Source organism: Schistocerca gregaria, chromosome 6 (assembly GCF_023897955.1).
Source record: "Schistocerca gregaria isolate iqSchGreg1 chromosome 6, iqSchGreg1.2, whole genome shotgun sequence".
Classification (NCBI taxonomy): domain Eukaryota; kingdom Metazoa; phylum Arthropoda; class Insecta; order Orthoptera; family Acrididae; genus Schistocerca; species Schistocerca gregaria.
In genome coordinates this window covers 56,295,311-56,318,600 of record NC_064925.1, presented here as the reverse complement: position 1 = coordinate 56,318,600, position 23,290 = coordinate 56,295,311, and positions in this window count along the sequence as shown.

Here is a 23,290-nt window from a genome sequence, read left to right as displayed (position 1 = left end):
GTCGGGTCTCGAGTTTCTCCCGCACCCCTTATTTTCTCCATTTCCCTTTGATGGATCTTATCACAAGGGGACATCAATAAACTCTGTTGTCTAACTTAAAACTTTCTCCTTCACATACATCGCTGGCCACTAAAACTTCGACAGTAGGAAGGAGTAATCGCACATAATGAAATTGTGCTTATTGCGCGTATAAAGCAAAATAAAAAGAACATTTAATTATATGTGAGGGTAATATGGTGGTGTACCCAGAGTGAAGTTTGGCACACAGACCTGCAGCCTCTGGCAACAAGAATAGCCCAGTCAACGAAGATCAAAAATGACCGAATAGGGAAAAAATCCTGTAGTTACAAATTTTTGTACACTATTACGAGTGAATGTCATGAACTACATACTAAATAATCCCCACTGGAGGGTGGCAGAGTGGGATGGTATTTGGGTGGGGCTTCTAATAGCATTTTTTTTATAATGTTTACCTGACGCACCCGAAAGCCGAAGCTGTTAGTGACAATGTTTTCTGGTACAAATTTAAACTAAATTACATTTCCTACAGAAAATAATTTCAGCGGTACAAGGGACTCTTTGTCGTTCATAACCCAGCTTTTGCCTTGCCCTACACTGAGCTGCCGTGCTCTCATACCGATGCATGCAATTTTTAAAGAATGGGGCACTCCTGCTTTACTTTTCGCTCGCCATAGTACTGACGATATTATATGTACAGTAAATTTTGAATAGGAGCAATGAATATGCCTTGATCTTTTAACATTGTGAGTATACAGGGTGTTTCAAAAAGGACTTTACAACTTTTAAAAGTCATATAAATTTATTGAAAGAAGATATAGAGCTGGGTTTAGTGTTATTTTGTAGGAGAACACATCAAGTTTTTTACCTTAAACTAAAGATGTTGTATGTGACTTCCGTTGGTTATCCCGCACACATACCATCGTAAGTCAATTTCTTCCCAGACTCGCTGTAGCACTGCAGGTGTAACTTTCTCAGTAGCGTCGTAAATTCTTGCTGTAAGTTCAGGTGGAAAACCGGCACAGGAGGTGCAAACACAATACCCTCGATGAAGACACACACACAAAAAAAAAAAAAAATGTGAGTGGTGCCAGGTCTAAGGAAAGTAGAGGCCATGCAATTGACGCATCACGGCCAGTCCCTTGACCTCGGACGTCACCCGGGTAGTAGGGTGGTGCACCGTCTTGCAAGAAGTAAACTCTTCGTTCTTGGTCATCCTCGTCGAAGTGTGGTGTCAAAAATTGCTATAACATATCCAGGTACAGTCCCCCATTGATAGTTCTCTCACGGAAAGAAAATGAGTCGTACACATTGTTCTTGCATAATGCACAAAGAGCATTCAGTTTAGGGCTATCGCGAACATGTTGCAATGTTTGATGTGGATTTTCACTGGCCCAAATCCTAAAGTTATGTGTGTTAACCTTGCCACTTAAGCGAAAAGTCGACCTGTCATAAAAGATGATTTTGTCCAAGAAAGTTCATCCTCATGCAATCGATTTAACATATCCGCACAGAAGTCCTTGACAGCAATTTCATCAGTGTTTTGTATCCCTTGTACAATCGTCAATCTGTACGATTTCAAATGCAAACGTTTTCTCAACACACACCAAATAGTCGTATGTGGAATTTGCAGTTCACGAGATGCACTCCGGACCCATTCCGTAGCACTGTTGACAAAGCGTTGCCTCACTCGCTCAGCGGCGTCGTCAGATGTGCTTGAACGACCTAATGATTTTCCATGTCTTACCGAACACTCTATTTATATAAACCATTTGTGCCACTCATAAACTGTAGGCCTACTGGAAGGATCTTTAGCGTACTTGGTACGGAAATTGCGCTAAATAGTTGTCGCCGACTTCGATTCTTCAAACCAAAACACACAGCTAACACGTTCGGGTCCAGTGAAGACAGCCATCTTTAACGTAACTGCCGCTAGCGCTCCTTATGGTGCGATATAGCACTAGCGAATTACGCGAAACAGAACTTAATGTATTTCCGTACAAGTTGACACTACAATCACCTCCGCAGGTACTATGAATTAATTTATAAGAATTATCAAAGTTGTTAAGTTATTTCTGAAACACGCTGTATTTTAGACATTCCTTTACTAATTTTAATATCCTCAAAATGTTGTGACACTGTACTGTGCTTTTTACCACGTAGGTTCACCTGATGATGTGTCTTAAAGCCGCGAAAGCTGCCGTGTTTTAATAAACAACAATTTTACCAGCTGAAGGAGAGTTCTTCCTAACATCAGTTGTTTTTTCACCTGAAATTTTGAGACCAGTTCTAACTGCTATTTCCTCCAGAAGCTTTATGTGAATAACTGCACCATTCTGATTTTCTGAAAGTGTTGCAAGATCGTCGGCAAAAACCAGGCTTTTTATCTTAATTCCATTTTTTTTCTTTTAGAATTATTGGTTCTGTTTTGTGATATTTTAGCTCTAAATTCAAGATTCCTACCGTTTTTTGTACAAGACAGTTGGAAGACGGTAACAATGGACTCATTGTTACCACCTTCCATAGGCAACAGGTAAGGTGACAAATCATTGGAGGGGACTGATGACTTCAGATGTCCCATAGTACTCAGAGCCATTTGAACCATTTGAACGGTTCATTGTACTACATTCCACGGGCATCTCCTAGACGAGGCGATTCAAAGGATATTTCACACGCAACACCTTGAGCGTAACAGACTCAAATGATAGTGAAAGTGAACTTGGCTGAATGGAAGAATATGATACTAAGTAATCCCTTTTCTCATTGCATGTACATACATTTTGGTAGAAATTCGGATCTGGAAAGGAGAGGAGGCAATGAGCCACAACACAACATTTTTCGTTAAAAGACGCTTTGCAGACCCGTGTCGAAGTACAGGGATGGGTCATAAATATCACCGCTGCAAGGAATGCTGCGCGGTTCTCTACAGAATTTCGTAGCTTTTTTCGCTACAGAGGCAAATGGTGTGTTTATTGCCTCAGGTATCCCAAGGGGGAGGCGACTGCGCAGCTCACACTTGTTGGAGCGGCAGCATTTTCAGAGGTGAAGAAAGAAATATGTAGTTGAAACAGTGCATTGCCATCATGTGAACAGTGCATGATGAATGTTATAAAGGCCTCAGCCTCTCGTAGAACGCTCACTCGTTGGTTGACAGTCTGAAAATTTAGAGCAAAGGCACATTGATCCCTTTATATCGTTTCTTTGTGGAGTCGGAGTTAGCAGATACGGCGCCAGAAAGTAATGATTTTAAAGTGGGTGAAATAATTCCTGTACGTAGCAGTTTGGTTGGCATACTGCAGCTTCTAAAGGAGACAATGTTCTTCACAAAGAGAGGAGAGGTAGCTCGATATATGTAATTTGCAGACAAGAAACAGCGGAGAGTTCTTAAGGCTCTGGGGGGTGTGGAGAGAGATTTATTTTGTGATCACTCTGATCACAATGGACTCTAAATAGATCAGCATTCAATAAGCTGAGATTTCTGTGTATTAATTACTTGGTTGAAAAACTCTTTCAGGAATCCACAAATATCCATTCTTCTGATGTCTAACCAATTCTATGGCTCGTGCTCCCTACCTAGCAGGGCCAGAACATAAACACTTTTACACACACTCAACACACTCAGAACGATATTTGAGTGAGGAGTGGTAGGGAGCAGACGATAAGAACTGCTTGTATGTTAGTGTAGACATTTAAAGGATAATTGCGATAATCCAGCCCATTGTCTAACAGCATGTTTTATTTAAAATGGTTGAGATGCTTCTACCACAAATTTAACAATAAGTATCGTATTTGTTCGAGTTTCTTGAAATATGTTTGCTAATTTCGCTTTATCACAAGATTCTCTGTGATTTTGTCTATTGTCTCTCTGTACATCAGATCAAATGCTTTTTTTTCTGTTCTCAATATCGACTTTGTTGTGTACAACTTGGTACCCAGTGGCTAGGAGAGGTGGACTAGATGGAGGTGTGGCAACTGTCGTCGTAGGAAAGATGGACGGGAGCGGAAATGATTAGCGAGCAGATTAACAGCTGTTTCAGTGTTAGCGAGGATGGAGCACAAACGACTGTGTCACAGTTTGATGGCTCCGAGCACAAGTGGAAGCTGAGGGCGCTCGTTGTACAGAACAGCCGGAAGTGTGCGTCAGTGGATGCACACCACTGGGTCCGTGAGAACCCTCGCAGCCACTATCTGCAGCTACTGGAAACTTGCTGTTCTGTTACCAGCCTTCACACGTGATGGGATGGTGTCATCATTTAACACCGTGGGATGAGATATTACATTTCATGCATGTGACTCAGATGAACTTATCGCTTCACTGAAACGTGTTGCAACCCTCTACCACTAGAGCGCTCTGAAGCCTAGCGTGTAACGTAGCTGTGTCGGCGCGTGGAAACTGAAAACATGAATTCGAAGAGTTTTTCCGCGCATCGAGTTGTTGTTGTGGTCTTCAGTCCAGAGATTGGTTTGATGCAGCTCTCCATGATACTTTATCCTGTGCAAGCTTCTTCATCTCCCAGTACCCATTGCACCCTTCATCAATCTGAATCTGCTTAGTGTATTCATCTCTTGGTCTACCTCTACGATTTTTACCATCTAAGTTGCCCTCCAGTACTAAATTGGTGATCCCTTAATGCCTCAGAACATGTCCTACCAACCGAACCCTTCTTCTGGTCGAGTTGTGCCACAAACTCCTCCCCAATTCTATTCAATACCTCCTCATTACTTATGTGATCTACCCATCTAATCTTCAGCATTATTCTGTAGCACAACATTTCGAAAGCTTCTGTTCTCTTCTTGTCTAAACTATTTATCGTCCATGTTTCACTTCCATACATGGCTACGCTCCATACAAATACTTTCAGAAATGACTTCCTGACACTTAAATCAATACTCGATGTCAACAAATTTCTCTTCTTCAGAGACGCTTTCCTTGCCATTGCCAGTCTACATTTTATATCCTCTCCACTTCGACCCTCATCAGTTATTTTGCTCCCCAAATAGCAAAACTCCTTTACTACTTCAAGTGTATCATTTACTAATCTAATTCCCTCAGCATCACCCGACTTAATTCGACTACATTCCATTATCCTCGTTTTGCTGTTTTTGATGTTCATCTTATATCCTCCTTTCAAGACACTGTCCATTCCGTTCAACTGCTCTTCCAAGTCCTTTGCTGTCTCTGACAGAATAACAATGTCATCGGTGAACCTCAAAGATTTATTTCTTCTCCATGGATTTTAATACCTACTCCGAACTTTTCTTTTGTTTCCTTTACTGCTTGCTCAATGTACAGATTGAATAGCATTTGGGAGAGGCTACAACCCTGTCTCACTCCCTTCCCAACCACTGCTTCCCTTTCACGTCCGTCGACTCTTACAACTGCCATCTGGTTTCTGTACAAATTGCAAATTGCCTTTCGCTCCCTGCATTTTACCCCTGCCACCTTCAGAATTTGAAAGAGAGTATTCCAGTCGCCATTGTCAAAAGCTATCTCTAAGTCTACAAATGCTAGAAACGTAGGTTTGCCTTTCCCTAATCTTTCTTCTAAGATAAGTCTTAGGGTCAGTATTGCCTCACGTGTACCAACATTTCTACGGAATCCAAACTGATCTTCCCCGAGGTCGGTTTCTACTAGTTCTTCCATTCGTCTGTAAAGAATTTGCGTTAGTATTTTGCAGCTGTGACTTATTAAACTTATAGTTTGGTAATTTTCACATCTGTCAACACATGTTTTCTTTGCGATTGGAATTATTATATCTCCTCTGCTTAGTCATGACAATGCCAGAATACACACGAGCGCTGCAGCATCTGCAGAAATTCCGAGGTCTTGGGTTTACTGTCATGGATCATCCTCCATATAGTCCCAACTGACACCAACCTATTTTCATCTGTTTCCAAACCTTGAAGAACACACTGATCTATCGCTGGGAGAAATGTGTTCATCGCCAGGGTGACTATAAACATTCCACATCTTCATTCCTCATGTATATATATTTATTTCTCAACATAAAGTTTGATTTATTTAAAGATCTTTGAGTCTTCACACAAAAAACTCGGTGACAGTTCTTTTCATCCGGTCTTCGTACATTGTCTTCGATGTAGAAGTTAGTGGCAACACAATTTATCAATCAGGCCAAAAACGTTGCTACTGCTTGGTGTTGGTCTTATCACTTCACTTTTGATAAATCTCGCCCAGGCAGCAGTCGAACTGTCGGGCTGCTCTAGATGGGTACGCAGGTGGCTGACACATCGAGTATTCTTCTGTCTGTCTAACATGCGACGTGCTACATGCGCAGACGTTCCACTCATCTTCTAGAGCAGAGATAGATTCTAATTTCGTGTTAAATCATTTGATACTTCCGGGAACATGTCTCTCTGATGGAGTCGACAAATTTGTGACGATGTAGAGAATATACTCATGTCTATTTGTTTCCCTCCTATTGTCGCTGTCATTTTCGAGGTCGTTGTAACTTTTTACATAATGCTGCTCCGAATATATTCCATTTAAAAACTATTCACTGAAGTTGCCTCATCGTAGCCTTCCTTTTAAGGAGAGTTGGAACGCTCTATCCCGACAATATTAAATTTAGTCACTTGCCTTTCCTATATTTCAGAAAAAAAGTAGCCATTGACATGAAACTTTTACAGGACATTAAACTATATGTTGTGAGTCTACTGAACTACAGTAATTGCATTTCAGCCTCTGCTTCCGGAAATACAATTTTGTAACTACACGGTTAAAATTTTGCGCACTTTTTTTGTACGTTATCCTAAATAATTTTAAATATACATAACGTTATGTTCTACTTTTAGTGTAGTATGTCATTACTTCCTGAAAATTTTAATACTCTACTCGAAGTGGTTTCTGAAATTTAGGGAAAAATGCAACAGAAAATGTAAATTTTTGAGGAACGGCTTGTAAAGTTTCAAAAGACTGCAACTCACTTAATATATGCTAATTTTTTTTTTAATTTTCAGTCACTTAGAAGCACCCTGCATCATACTGTATATCATCCTCTTCATCTTTTTCCAAGTTTTCTCTTCTTTTCTTCTCTCTGGACTCCTTAGTGCCCAGCTGTGCTGCGAACTCTGCTTTATCAATGCGATCCAGTTTAGTCCAGGATTGATTCCCATATGCTGCAGCACTTTCAGCCTACCACTGTTGCCATCATTAAAAGCAATAACTGCATCACTGGCATCCCACTTTAGTATCTTCATTCCAACAGAAAATTTTTTGGTAAGTCAGTCAATATAGGACTATTGAACGACTCACTGGGATTTTGAGTCTGACCATGCAGACACTTCTTCAGTAATTCCGGATTTTCCAGGTCTCATTAAATAGGCTTTATGATATCCATGACTGCTGCTGGGATGGAACGTTTATGGTTGGATGAACTGTTTGAGTACTGGGCATTGTGGTAATAGCACCATGAATCAGGTCCAGGAGAGCAAAGGTGGTGTACTGGTTTTTCTTCAGTTAACAGTCTCTGGAAGAAGGTAGTCCGTACTGCCTGCTTCACTTTCAACAAATTCTCAGTATTATTTCTAATGATCATCCCATTATACTGCTGTTGTTAATCAATCATTTTGTCAGTCAGCCTGCCTCTGTTAGCTCTTAGCACTTCGACATACAAGCGTGTTTATACTACGAAACGATACGATACTGTTTTTGACAGTGCTACCAATATAAACACGTAATTCAACCTTTATTACACAGCAATCCACAGCGTTCTATATGAAAAATTACCGATTTTCTTAGATCTTGAAGTGATGCTCGTAAAAATTTTAACATTTTAGACAAGTGTATATTATATTTAAAAAACAAACACTTCGCGTGTGAGTTTATAAGTGATATATATCTTTCTATTAGTAAATTTGCAGATTTTATGCCCGCATCTCGTGGTCGGGCGGTAGCGTTCTCGCTTCCCACGCCCGGGTTCCCGGGTTCGATTCCCGGCGGGGTCAGGGATTTTCTCTGCCTTGTGATGACTGGGTGTTGTGTGATGTCCTTAGGTTAGTTAGGTTTAAGTAGTTCTAAGTTCTAGGGGACTGATGACCATAGATGTTAAGTCCCATAGTCCTCAGAGCCATTTGAACCATTTTTTTGCAGATTTTATAATCAGATTAAAATCCGAAAGTGTGGAAAAATTCCGCTGTAATTCCCCTTAAACAGAATGTTTGTCCAATAAACAAATCGTGGTATCTATCTTCTGTTAGCCGACATTCCAAGCGAACATTCCTGCCATCGTTTTACCCAAAATTGTGAGTCCGTAATAGCCATAGATGTACAAACTAATGACGAAACATAAGCAGTACAAGTCTTCATCGAATGGAGATCTATAAATTCACTATCAATTTTTTTCCGTCTAAGGAAATATAAATTATTTAGTCTTATAGGCTACTAGGATAACTAGAAAACTCAACAATGTCATTAAGTAGATTCATGTATACAGGGTGTAACAAAAAGGTACGGCCAAACTTTCAGGAAACATTCCTCACACACAAATAAAGAAAAGATGTTACGTGGACATGTGTCCGGAAACGCTTAATTTCCACGTTAGAGCTCATTTTTGTTTCGTCCACCTACGCTCAATGGAGCACGTTAACATGATTTCATACGGGATACTCTACCTGTGCTTCTAGAACACGTGCCTTTACAAGTACGGCACAACATGTGGCTCATGCACAATGGAGCTCCTGCACGTTTCAGTCGAAGTGTTCGTACGCTTCTCAACAACAGATTCGGTGGCCGATGGATTGGCAGAGGCGGACCAACTCCATGGCCTCCACGCTCTCCTGACCTCAACCCTCTTGACTTTCATTTATGGGGGCATTTGAAATCTCTTGTCTACGCAACCCCGGTACCAAATGTAGAGCCTTTTCGTGCTCATATTTTGGTCGGCTGTGATACAATACGCCATTCTCCAGGGCTGCATCAGCGCATCATGGATTCATTGCCACGGAGGGTGGATGCATGTATCCTCGCTAACGGAGGACATTTTGAACATTTCCTGTAACAAAGTGTTTGAAGTCACGCTGCTACGTTCTGTGCCTGTGTGTTTCCATTCCATGATTAATGTGATTTGAAGAGAAGTAATAAGATGAAAGTTTGGCAGTACCTTTTTGTAACACCCCGTCCTTAAATTGTCAGATTGCAGGTACAGCGTCAGATGTCCCTTTTCTTCCGTTTTAGGCGACAATTTGAGTCACCAAATGACTCAGGAGTCAACTACAACCAGCATGGTGGTCAACGGCACTACGTGAGTAGTGAGTGCTGGTCGCCTCGAGATAACGCCTCTCACCGCTTGGATTGGGAAGGACGACACGGCGGCCTTGGCCAGCGCATTAGTGTTGAGAGCGCTGTCATCAGTAGCCGTGACTCCCGCCTGGGACGTACTTCCTCTATGCCCGACTTCACATGGAAGACCGACAAATCACTTCCAGAACTCAAGCGTTTCTCCTCGGAGCACGACGCTTTGAAGACGCCACTGTGTTACTGCACGGAATCGTATTCAGGTCTGTCATGTTTCACCAACCAGGACAACTATTTAACAAGTGACCGCCATTTCGCACTGAAAAGAACAATATCAGTAAGTGATTTAACAAAAACTGACCGTGAACTAAACATACTCCCATCAGAACTAGATTTCAGCTCGTTTCCTATAGAAGGCACGATAGCACTATCAAGAACTCAAAGCAATAATTCATTAACATCCAATCAATCCTACTTTGTGCCAAAAATCTCTCAATCTGAAACTGAGTTGGTAAACTTGATGGTGACTTTCATTAACTCCTTTTAAAAATGGTCGCTAATCTAAAATAAAAAAAAAAAACAAAATAATGAAGTATTAAGATCAAAATCACAATAGCATGAAACAGCAACTATGCTGGAACAAAAATTTGCTTTCGGCCTGAAGGTGTCATGATAAGAAAATTCATAATTTCATTATCACAAATCATGCTGATCCCCTAGACGCGATCTTTGACAATAGTCAATGTATGTGGTACGACAGAACGAACTTCTAACCCAGAAATGAACTAAAACGCAATTAATTCTGTAAGTCAGTTGTGTGTGCACTGGCAGATAATTCATTTCTATGTACCAAGATGATGTATTAGAAGTCTGCGTTATGTGAACGATGAAGACACTAACCTCAAATAGACTGTAACTAGACGACGAATATGTGGGCTCTGGCAGAAGATCCTTTCTTTGAGTGTACCAAGATTTTGTATTAGTAGTCTGTGTGATGCGACCGATAAAGTCACTAAACCCAAACAGACTGTAACTCGATGACGAATTTGTGGCCTCTGGCAGAAGATCCTTTCATTGAGTGTACCAAGATTTTGTATTAGTAGTCTATGTGATGCGACCGATAAGGACACTAAACCCAAACAGACTGTAACTCGACGACGAATATGTGAGCTCTTTCAGAAGATCCTTTCTTTGAGTGTACCAAGATTTTGTATTAGTAATCTATGTGATGCGACCGATAAAGACACTAAACCCAAACAGACTGTAACTCGACGACGAATTTGTGGGCTCTGGCAGAAGATCCTTTCTTTGAGTGTACCAAGATTTTGTATTAGTAGTCTATGTGATGCGACCGATAAAGACACTAAACCCAAACAGACTGTAACTGGACGACGAATATGTGGGCTCTGGCAGAAGATCCTTTCCTTGAGTGTACCAAGATTTTGTATTAGTAGTCTATGTGATGCGACCGATAAAGACACTAAACCCAAACAGACTGTAACTCGACGACGAATTTGTGGGCTCTGGCAGAAGATCCTTTCTTTGAGTGTACCAAGATTTTGTATTAGTAGTCTATGTGATTCGACCGATAAAGACACTAAACCCAAACAGACTGTAACTCGACGACGAATTTGTGGGCTCTGGCAGATTATGCTTTTCCGTCTGCATACCAAGATAGGAAATTATTACTGTGTGAACAGTTACCGATAATGACTTTCTTTTCATTTATTATATTACGAAATTATTAATATGTGTCGACTGACAGATAAAGACGTGCTGGCTCATTTCCATGTAATACCAAAATTAATGTATGTTTTGGCAGATGTAACTATTCTAAAGAAATTGTCATGTATTCTCTCCTGGTTGTATGTGTCGTCACAAAATTATAATAATTTTTTTTCGGTCGAATGATGTGGGATTTACTTTTGGTTTTTCTATTTTTCTGCTTTCTATTATATTTATACAGTTATTAGTAGTCGGACTTCTTTGGCATCCATTTGTCCATATTAAGCAGTACTGTGTACGACAAAGTCGTCAATGACGCGGTATGTGAGAGAATACTTCGTGACACCAACCATGGATTACGCTTTTGGCACGCCGACGGCAATGTCGGAGCGGTCACTGTCGACCATGCCGGCTTAGGAATGCACACCATACGAGTTTTCGAACTCCCGTTCGAGCTACCGGCGGAAGACGTTACCGCGGCTTTCCGCCCATATGGCACTAAGGAGGGGCCGTACGGTCCCGGAACGAGACGGATCACCTCCCCCTGATGCTCCAGAGGCCGTCCGACTCGACGAGGCCTCAGAGAACCTACACGATGATAGGAATGACGACAACATGACGCCGACTGTGGCTGTGTCGATGCCTACTCTACTGGCTCGCTCAGGTGCTCCTGAAACAATGGGCTCCACCGTTGCGACTGCCGCCGAGACGTCCTGCGCCCCTACGACCGAAGTGGAACGTACGACCATCACAGCGACAGCGTCTTCAATGGTGTGGAGTGAGGACGTCGATGAGGACCCCGACCACACGCTGGGGACAGAGTTACCCCAGACGGGAGCTGATAACACCGTCAGGTGGCGTACGGCACGACTCGCCGTTGCCTCGCCCCTCTTCATCCTCCGCCGGTGGAGTTCCCCTTCACGGTGGGGTACCGCTCCAAACCTACCGAATTAGCGACAACCAACACTAACACCATTAACTCACCCGTAAAACTTCAACTGTTGCGAGAGATGATATGGGTGTCGGACGTCGACATCGCACTACCACAGGAAGTACACTTGGCCACACTTCCAGACGTCGCGGGATATGACACTTATCCTTCTCCTGGTGACCACCTGGGACGCGGCGTAGCCATCTACGCCAGAGAAGGCATTCCAGTGGCCGATATCACGTACCTTCCATCTGCCAGAGGCATGGCCGTCACCGTCATGGGGACGCGTATCGTCAACATTTACGCTCCGTCAGGCTCCACCCGCAGGCGCGACAGGGCCCTCATCTATTCAGAAGAAATCGCTCCTTTGTTTCTTGGACGCTGCGACCATTACTTGCTTGGGGGTGATTTTAATTGTGTCTTGCTCCCTAAAGTTCAAGTGCCCCACTACAACACCTGTCAAGAACTGCGTCTTGTCGTCCGAGATCTGTTGCTCCGCGACACTTTGCAAGTTCAGCACGGCGACGCGCCTGGACATATTTACCAGACGAGTCACTCCGCGAGCCGCCTTGATAGAATTTACGTCTCTGGGGAACTCACACCTGCAGTACAAGGTACAGAACTTTGTCCCCTGGCCTTTTCGGACCACTATGTCTACATCTGCAACATTCTCTTCCCCAAGCAAGTGGTCTGGCGCATTCTTGCACCGTGGAAGCTAAACACCTCCCATCTTCATGATCCCGAATGTCTTCAACGTGTTACCGAGACATGGGCCACCTGTGAGCGTCGCTTACCTAAACACTGCACGACCTTGACCTGGTGGCTGGTATGTACCAAACCTGCCATTCGACGTGCTTTGATTCAATATGGAAAGGAAGTTGCTATGTGGCGCCGGCACACTACCGACTATTTCTACGCCGTTCTCCGCGACCTGGACGCCCAACCGTCAACCCCCGACACCCAGAGGGAACGCAGCAGGATTAAGGCGCAAATTGTAACTCTGACACGCCGTAGACTGCAGAGGGCTCTGGTGCGAACCCGACGTCAAGATTCGGCGGAACAAGAACATCCGACCATGCAGCACATCGCCTCCGATTGGAAACATCGACGACAACAACTCATCACCGAGATCACCACCTGTCGCGGCCAGCACGTCACTTGCCAGGCCGAAATCGTCAGTGCCTTTGTCGACCACTACCGCACAATGTACCAGGAGGAGACTACCAACAACCACGCTGAGGAGTTTGTGTTACCACACGTAGCTCGCACCCTCACCAGCGACGAAGCGGACGAGCTGATGGAGCCCATTACGCGTGACGAAACCCACGATGCAATCAAAAAAGGTGCTCTGAGCAAGCCACCTGGTGTCGACCGATTGCCGATAGAATTTTATCGCGCTTTCTTCACACTAATGGCGTCACGATGGACAACGATGTTTCATGAACTGCTGACGATGGGGAACGCCGTGCCGCCGTCCTTCGTCACGGGCATTATTATACCCATGCACAAACCGACATCAGGTGTGACGAAAGCACATTACCGTCCCCTGACTCTGCTTAACGCAGACTGTAAAATTTTTACACGCCTACTTGGTTTTCCACCAGCCTTTATCGACGTGATCCGGTGCCTGTACGGCACCGCCGAATCGCTGATTCAGGTTAATGGCCGTGTGGCGGGACCAGTGGCGATCCGGCGTTCCGTACGCAAGGCTGCCCACTTTCGACCCTACTCAATGCCATAAGCCTGGAGCCACTCGTCGGGAGTGTGACGAGCCACATTTCTGGTCTCCCTCTGCGACAGCACAGTTTTCGATGTCGTGCGTATGCGGACGACCTCCTCCTCTTGATCCGCTCACGGAGTGAAACACACACGGTACTTGATTTGATATCGACGTACGGAACTGCAGCGGGCAGTAAAATGAATGTGGCTAAATCCACGGCGATGCCCATTGGACGCGGCCTCTCACACGACGACTTAGCACCTCTCCCCTGCGTACAAAAACTACGATACCTTGGTATCATTTTCACCTCCACCGTGCGCCGCTCCGCTGCCATCAATTTTCGGCGTGCACTCCAAACTATGCGCACGACGGAGCGACAAAATCTTCTCCGACGACTCGATTCTTTACAACGTGTCCAATACCTGAATCAACATGTGGCGTCCAGATTGGTCCACATTGCAAAGGTCCTCCCGCTGCCATCAACTATTGGACGCAGCCTCCAGGCTGCCTTCGGATACTTCCTTACGGCCGGTACGCTCTTTAAGGTCCGCTACGACGCGCTCACCCTTCCCCCGCGAGCGGGTGGCCTCGGCCTTGTCAATGTGCGACTCCGCGCGGCATCCTTGTACATGTCCACCATGCACAAGCAGTGGCACGGGGGCACCTCCCTTACGCGCAGCTTGCTGGAAATCCTTGTGCCCGCGACCATAACACCACCAGTACCAGTGGGACACATCAAGCACCATCTGACGCACATTTCTGATTTCATCGTCGACTTCAGTTTTGCTCACATACACTTACCGACCACACGTTCTCCTCGACCTAAAGATTTTTACACTCCAGTCCTTCGTTCCATATCAGCAACAATATCGAACTGAGACATCCGTCAACGCGTTGGCCCACGGTTTGGCGTCACATCCACCAGCCTTTTCTTCCCTCCAACGTCCGGGCAGCATGGTACCAAGTCGCAAATGAAAAATTCGCCACAAATCATCGTCTTCACGCCATCGAACTAAAGGACTCTCCACTTTGTTCCATTTGCCACCTGCCACCAGTGACGTCTGGAAACTTGCCCGACAGTTCGTTGCCTGTTACCTCTGCGTCCCGCCGGACTCGATTGATCCATGGACTTTTATCCATCCTGAGAATACTTATGTCCCCGCCACCAAAAATCATACGATTGTATGGGTCAAGGGATGGTCGATCACCTACTTGTATAATGACGGCGACAAATCACGCCTTGATTTCTGGCGGTACTTACAAACCGCCCACAGTGACGTCGAGCACCGACCACGCTACCGCGCCTTCTTCGCCAAATACCTACATGCGATCTTTACGTCACCCCCGCTCAGTTGGATGGTGCCACATGCCGACAGCACTTCTGCCTCCCCTGCTGACATCTGAGACCCCCCGCGCTACTTTCTGCATTGTAACCCACAGTGGAGTAGGCGCATGGACACGCGCCTCCTTCCTTTCATGCGGTATACCACAAAACACTGGTTTTTCCCTCACTCCACTGTATATTGCTTCACACCTTTTAGCTTACATCAGTATTATTATTCTTTTTTTCCTACACCTTGTTCATAAAAGAAAAATTGCTCGCCTTGTTCGAGTATAATGATGTCTTGTGTTATTTTCGCCGGACGGGTGGCATTTCTGTTGTATTTAAGTTTGCACCAATAAAGATATTACGTTCATTTACCCTGTTCCTGGTAAAAAACATAATAAAATAATAAAATGAAATTAAAATAAATCAAAAAGCTACTTTGAGGGAGTGATTCAGGGGCGGCAGGTGGAGACATCGCGGCCAGGCCTCGGGTTCCGACCCCTGCCCGCCTTGTCTCCACCTACTCATAACTGAACACTCTTAAAATAGCTTTCTGTATAAAAAGAGAAAAAAATAAAATAAAAGAAAGAATAAAAAAATGGTCAGCGCGACCAAACGTCAATCCTACGGGCCCAGCTTCGATTCCCGGCAGTGTCGGAGATTTTCTCCGCTCAGGGAGTAGGTGTTGTGTTGTCCTAATCATCATCATTTCATCCCCATCGATGCGCAAGTCGCTTAAGTGGCGTCAAATTGATAGACTTGTACCCGGCGAACGGTCTATTCAATGGGAGGCCCTAGTCATATGATATTTAATTTATTTACCCAAGAGATCCATCTAGTACCGTGGGAGTTACTCCATGATGTCATAACACATATTCTATCATCGTGATCCTTCTTCTAGTCAATGCTTTACACAAGTGTTTTTCTTTGTAAATTCTAATGCAGAAACTTCTCATTCTTTGCCTTATCGACCCCCGTAATTTTCAACACCATACTATGGACCGCGTCTACGAGTAAAACGCCCCAATGTTGTTCTTATCCACAATCTATGACTCACTACGATACAATGCAGTACTTCAACTGTACATCCCGATATTTCTTCGTCAATTATTGCCTATGTTTGGTCTTACTTGACTTCTCTTGTTCAGGATACTCTCTACGTTTGTACTGATCCGCTTTTAGCGTCTTACTTACTTCATCCATCATGTGTAATTTTGCTTCCAAGGTAACAAAAATCTTTAACCTCGGCTGCTTCGTGGTCCCTAGTTTTAATGTTAAGTTTATCACGGATCTCATTTTTACTACTCCTCATTACTTTTGCCTTTCTTCAGTTTACTTTCAAGACATCTTCTGTATAAATTAAACTGTTCATTCGATTCAACACGGCGCGTAACAGTTCTTTACGTTCACTGGCGATAGCAGTGTCATTTTCGGATCTTATCACTGATATCACAATCTTCGACTTTTCTTTTGTTTCCGTCATTGCTTCTTCAATGTATAGATCAAACGGTACGGGCGAAAGACTACATCCTTGCCTCACACTCTTTTCAATCCGAGCATTTCGTTCTTTGTCTTCCAGCCCTTTTGTTCCCTCTCGGTTCTTGAACGTATTGTAGATTGCGTGTCTATTCCTATAGCTTACTCCTATTTTTCTAAGAATTTCGAACATCTTGCACCATTTTACGCTGTTTAACGCTTCTTCCAGGTCGACGGAGCCTATAAACTGTCATGATTATTTTTCAGTCGTGCTCCCATTATTAACCGTAACTTTAGAACTGCCTCTCTGGTGCCCTTATCTTCGCGAAATATAAACTGAACATCAAGGCCCTGTTGGTCTAGATTGTCCCACTCCTAAACGGCGATTCGGCGTAGATCCCTCAGAGTGGTTCGTGGGTCACGTAGTCCATAAACAGCCCTTTTAAATCTATCCCAGTCATGTTCGATAGGATTCATGTCTGGAGAACATGCTGGCCACTCTAGTCAAACGATGTCGTTATCCTGAAGGAAGTCGTTCTCAAGATGTGCTGCTCATGCATGGTTGTTTAAATATTTGGGCGGGTTTATTGACATCTGTCAACAGACAAAGGGACTATGTCTGTGATACAATGTACACAGTCAATGTCTGTGTTCAGGATTTCTGGGAACCAGGGTGATGTAAAACCTTTTTCGATGCATATATGTCCTGCAAGGTGTCATTATTATTATTATTATTGTTATTCCTTTTTTTATGAAATTTAGCTCTTCATTGCATCCAGATGATTCCTGATTTCCTTACGCTTTGTATGTATAAATGTAGCGTTTCCCTTCTCACAAGAAGCTAAACTAATATTCAGACCCTAAGAAACTCAGCTCGAGAGACAGTCGCAAACTAAAGAGACTCGTGATACAAAGAACTGGACTACGCGAAAAAGATCAATTTGCTTACTGAAATGTGAAACATGTAAAGTATTTACAAAAATCTAATATGTTTTTCTGTAAATGAAGATACATATACGTTAAAAAATCCGAAGTTGTGTATCTAAATGGCTCTAATCTCAGATGTGACTAACAGTTTATGTGACAGGGCTACAGCGATTTGGCTAGCTGAATGTGGCAAATAATTCACGTTAAAATCATCCTGCATGACACGTGTAAGCTGTTATTCGGCTTCATCGCTTTGAGAACTCTCGTCCCATACAGGATACAGATGTTCGAGTTTCCTGCCTGCCTCCTTCTTTTAAATCCGAAATCGCCGCGACCCCGTGCATCTACCTCCTTTCTATTTTGCCCGCACTGGTAGATTACATACTTAGTATTACTCACGTCGCTGCGAAAATACTGGTTACAACCATGTTGTTGCTGCATGGTGTACACACTGTTTACAGAAAATATTTCACGCTGAAGACGAAACTACAATATTAGATTATTTCATGTTTGCCTTTGTGAGCGTACAAACGTTCGCTGCAGATCCGTCGCGATCTTCTGGGGTGCCGCCGAGTAGGGTTAGGCGTCCCTAGGTCGGTGGAGCAACAATTGTTCTGATCAGGACAGGCAGCCACGAAGTCTTCACGCAAACGTTTTCTCAAGGTTTTACTGTTAGCGGCGGATTATAAAATGAAGTAAAATATTTCTGATCTTCCAGTAGATTGATACTGTTAGGAGACCTTGTTGTTGTTGTGGTCTTCAGTCCTGAGACTGGTTTGATGCACCTCTCCATGATACTCTATCCTGTGCAAGCTTCTTCATCTCCCAGTGCCTACTGCAGCTTACATCCTTCTGAATCTGCTTAGTGTATTCATCTCTTGGTCTCCCTCTACGATTTTTACCATCCACGATGCCCTCCAATACTAAATTGGTGATCCCTTGATGCCTCAGAACATGCCCTACCAACCGATCCCTTCTTCTAGTCAAGTTGTGCCACCAAACTTCTCTTGTCCCCAATCCTATTCAATACCTCAAATTACTTATGTGATCTACCCATCTAATCTTCAGCATTCTTCTGCAGCACCAAATATTAAAAGCTCCTATTCTCTTTTTGTCTTAACTATTTATTGTCTATGTTTCACTTCTATCCATGGCTACACTCCATAAAAATACTTTCAGAAATGACTTCCTGACACTTAAATCAATACTCGATGTCAACAAATTTCTCTTCTTTAGAAACGCTTTCCTGGCCATTTCCTGTCTACATTTTATATCTTCTGTACTTCGACCATCATCAGTTATTTTGCTCCCCAAATAGCAAAACTCCTTTACCAATTTAAGTGTCTCATTTCCTAATCTAATTCCCTCACCATCACCAAACTTAATTCGACTACATTCCATTATTCTCGTTTTGCTTTTGTTGATTTTTATCTTACACCCTCCTTTCAAGACACTGTCTATTCCGTTCAACTGCTCTTCCAAGTCCTTTACTGTCTCTGACAGAATTACAATGTCATCGGCGAACCTCAAATTTTTTATTTCTACTCCATGCATTTTAATACCTACTCCGAACTTTTCTTTTCTTTCCTTTACTGCTTGCTCAATATGCAGATTGAATAGCATCGGGGAGAGGCTACAACCCTGTCTCACTCCCTTCCCAACCACTGCTTCCCTCTCATGTCCCTCGACTCTTATGACTGACAACTGCTTTCTGTACAAATTGTAAATAGCCTTTCGCTCCCTGTATTTTACCCCTGCCACCTTCAGAATTTGAAAGAGACTATTACAGTCAACATTGTCAAAAGCTTTCTCTAAGTCTACAAATGCTAGAAACGTAGGTTTGCCCTTCCTTAATCTTTCTTCTAAGATAAGTCGTAGGGTCAGTACTGCCTCACGTGTTCCAACATTTCTACGGAATCCAAACTTATCTTCCCCGAGGTCGGCTTCTACCAGTTTTTCCAGAATTGGCGCTAGTATTTTGCAGCTTTGACTTATTAAACTGATAATTCCGTAAATTTGCCATCTGTCAACACCTTCTTTCTTCTGGGTTCTTATTATTATATTTTTCTGGAAGTCTGAGGGAATAGCAGACATACGACTTGTAATTTACTAAAGTACAGGAGAACTGGAATTCGATAACTCAGCTTTTCATTTGCACGGCTCGACGTTTACTATGTGGTTTACGTGGAAGCAACACTCCCCGTGGTTATTTCCGCATACTATCGTGTTGCCCCCCCCCCCCTTCCCCATGAACCATGGACCTTGCCGTTGCTGGGGAGGCTTGCGTGCCTCAGCCGTACCGAAGGAGCAACCACAACGGAGGGGTATCTGTTGAGAGGCCAGACAAACATGTGGTTCCTGAAGAGGGGCAGCAGCCTTCTCAGTAGTTGCAGGGGCAGCAGTCTGGATGATTGACTGATCTGGCCTTGCAACATTAACCAAAACGGCCTTGCTGTGCTGGTAGTGCGAACGGCTGAAAGCAAGGGGAATCTACAGCCGTAATTTTTCCTGTTGGACACGCTGCTTTACTGTATGATTAAATCATGATGGCGTCCTCTTGTGTAAAATATTCCGGAGGTTAAATAGTCCCCCATTCGGATCTCCGGGCGAGGACTCCTCAGTGGGAATTAGTGAAGTTCGGTGGCAGAAGGAACAAGACTTTTGGTCAGGTGAATACAGGGTTATAAATACAAAATCAAATAGGGGTAATGCAGGAGTAGATTTAATAATGAATAAAAAAAATAGGAGTGCGTGGGAGCTACTACAAACAGCATTGTGAACGCATTATTGTGGCCAAGATAGATACAAAGCCCACGCCTACTACAGTAGTACAAGTTTATATGCCAACTAGCTCTGCATATGATGAAGAAATTGATGAAATGTATGATGAGATAAAAGATATTATTCATGTAGTGGAGGGAGACGAAAATTTAATAGTCATCGGTGACTGGAATTTGTCCGTAGGAGAAGGGAAAGAAGGAAACATAGTGGGTGAATATGGATTGGGGCTAAGAAATGAAAGAGGAAGCCGTCTGGTAGAATTTTGCACAGAGCATAACTTAATCATTGCTAACACTTGGTTCAAGAATCATAAAAGAAGGTTGTATACATGGAAGAATCCTGGAGATACTAAAAGGTATCAGATAGATTATATAATGGTAAGGCAGAGATTTAGGAATCAGGTTTTAAATTGTAGGACATTTCCAGGGGCAGATGTGGACTCTGACCACAATCTATTGGTTATGACCTGTAGATTAAAACTGAAGAAACTGCAAAAAGGTGGAAATTTAAGGATTTCTGCTAGCAATCCTTGGGTAACAGAAGAAATATTGAATTTAATTGATGAAAAGAGAAAATATAAAAATGCAGTAAATGAAGCAGGCAAAAAGGAATACAAACGTCTCAAAAATGAGATCGGCAGGAACTGCTAAATGGCTAAGCAGGGATGGCTAGAGGACAAATGTAAAGATGTAGAAGCTTATCTCACTAGGGGTAAAATAGATACTGCCTACAGGAAAATTAAAGACACCTTTGGAGAGAAGAGAACCACTTGTGTGAATATCAAGAGCTCAGATGGCAACCCAGTTCTAAGCAAAGAAGGGAAAGCAGAAAGGTGGAAGGAGTATATAGAGGGTTCATAGAAGGGCGATGTACTTGAGGACAATATTATGGAAAGGGAAGAGGATGTAGATGAAGACGAAATGGGAGATAAGATACTGCATTAAGAGTTTGACAAAGCACTGAAAGACCTGAGTCGAAACAAGGCCCCAGGAGTAGAAACTATTCCATTAGAACTACTGACGGCCTTGGGAGAGCTAGTCATGGCAAAACTCTACCAGCTGGTCAGCAAGATGTATGAGACTGGCGACAGACTTCAAGAAGAATATAATAATTCCAATCCCAAAGAAAGCAGGTGCTGACAGATGTGAAAATTACCGAACTATCAGTTTAATAAGTCACAGCTGCAAAATATTAATGCGAATTCTTTACAACGAATGGAAAAACTGGTAGATGCGGACCTCGGGGAGGATCAGTTTGGATTTCGTAGAAATGTTGGAACACTTGAGGCAATACTGACCTTACGAGTTATCTTAGATGAAAGATTAAGAAAAGGCAAACCTACGTTTCTATCGTTTTTAGACTTGGATAAAGTTTTTGACAATGTTGACTGGAATAGTCTCTTTCAAATTCTGAAGTTGGCAGGGGTAAAATACAGGGAGCGAAAGGCTATTTACAAGTTGTTCAGAAACCAGATGGCAGTCATAAGAGTCGAGGGGCATGAAAGGGAAGCAGTGGTTGGGAAAAGAGAGAGACACGGTTGTAGCCTCTCCCCGATGTCATTCAATCTTTATATTGAGCAAGCAGTAAAGGAAACAAAAGAAAAATTCGGAGTAGGTATTAAAATTCATAGAGAACAAGTAAAAACTTTGAGTTTCACCGATGGCATTGAAATTCTGTCAGAGACAGCAAAGGACTAGGAAGAGCAGTTGAACGGAATGGACAGTGTCTTGAAAGGAGGATATAAGATGAACATCAAGAAAAGCAAAACGAGAATAATGGAATGTAGTCGAATTAAGTCGGGTGATGCTGAGGGAACTAGATTAGGAAATGAGACACTTAAAGTGGTAAAGGAGTTATACTATTTAGGAAGTAAAATAACTGATGATGGTCGAAGTAGAGAAGATATAAAATGTAGACTGGCATTGGCCAGGAAAGCGTTTCTGAAGAAGAGAAATTTGTTAACATCGAGTATATATTTATGTATCAGGTAGTCGTTTCTGAAAGTATTTGTATGGAGCATAGCCATGTATGGAAGTGAAACATGGACGATAACTAGTTTGGACAAGAAGAGAATAGAAGCTTTCGAAATGTGGTGCTACAGAAGAATGCTGAAGATAAGGTGGATAGATCACGTAACTAATCAGGAGGTATTGAATAGGATTGGGGAGAAGAGAAGTTTGTGGCACAACTTGACTAGAAGAAGGGATCGGTTGATACGACATGTTCTGAGGCATCAAGGGATCACAAATTTGGCATTGGAGGGCAGTGTGGAGGGTAAAAATCGTAGAGGGAGACCAAGAGATGAATACACTAAGCAGATTCCGAAGGATGTAGGTTGCAGTAGGTAATGGGAGATGAAGAATCTTGCACAGGACAGAGTAGCATGGAGAGATGCATCAAACCAGTCTCAGGACTGAAGACCACAACAACAACACAATATATTATGTTGGTAGTTTGGGCAGATGCCCATTATGTGATTTTATTTCAGGGTGAATGTTCACACTGGATAGCTGAGGGAGCTGGTCCATGGCGATTCCATCGAGCAAGAATCGAGTATACTGAACAGCCTGTAATCCACTCCAGCGTGTCACAATGGAGGAATTCTCATCCGGCGTGACGCACCAGTGCTACGATAAAATCATGATCCAGACATACGGGGAGTTTAGTCTTCTTGGAGCTTGACATTAGGATAGTATGTGCAGGGTCACGGTTCAATTCCCACTTCAGGCGATAGTTTTTAATACGCTCTAGTACACTACGCCAAATGGAGAACACGAGATTCCACTGCGGTTCCAAATTCACATTAAATATGATGTACCTTCGCTAACGATTACAGATTGGGTTCGGCCATGTCAGAAGCGTAAGTGGCAGCATATAGAAACTTTCTCACTAGCAACTTTTCTTACACTAGTATTTTTATTTTATTTAAAGAACCAAATGCCATGTAAAGTCACAGGGCATTTACTCTGTCTTTTATTTCAGCTGGAGATGTTGAATCTATTGGTTCTGCTTTCACGGGATTTGACCATTTCGGGTGCAGGCGATGCGTAAAGCTTTGTGTCCTGCAGTCATCAAGGGTACACGAGTAGGTCTTCGGCTCCGAAAGCACATATCAATTATGTTTAGTTCAAT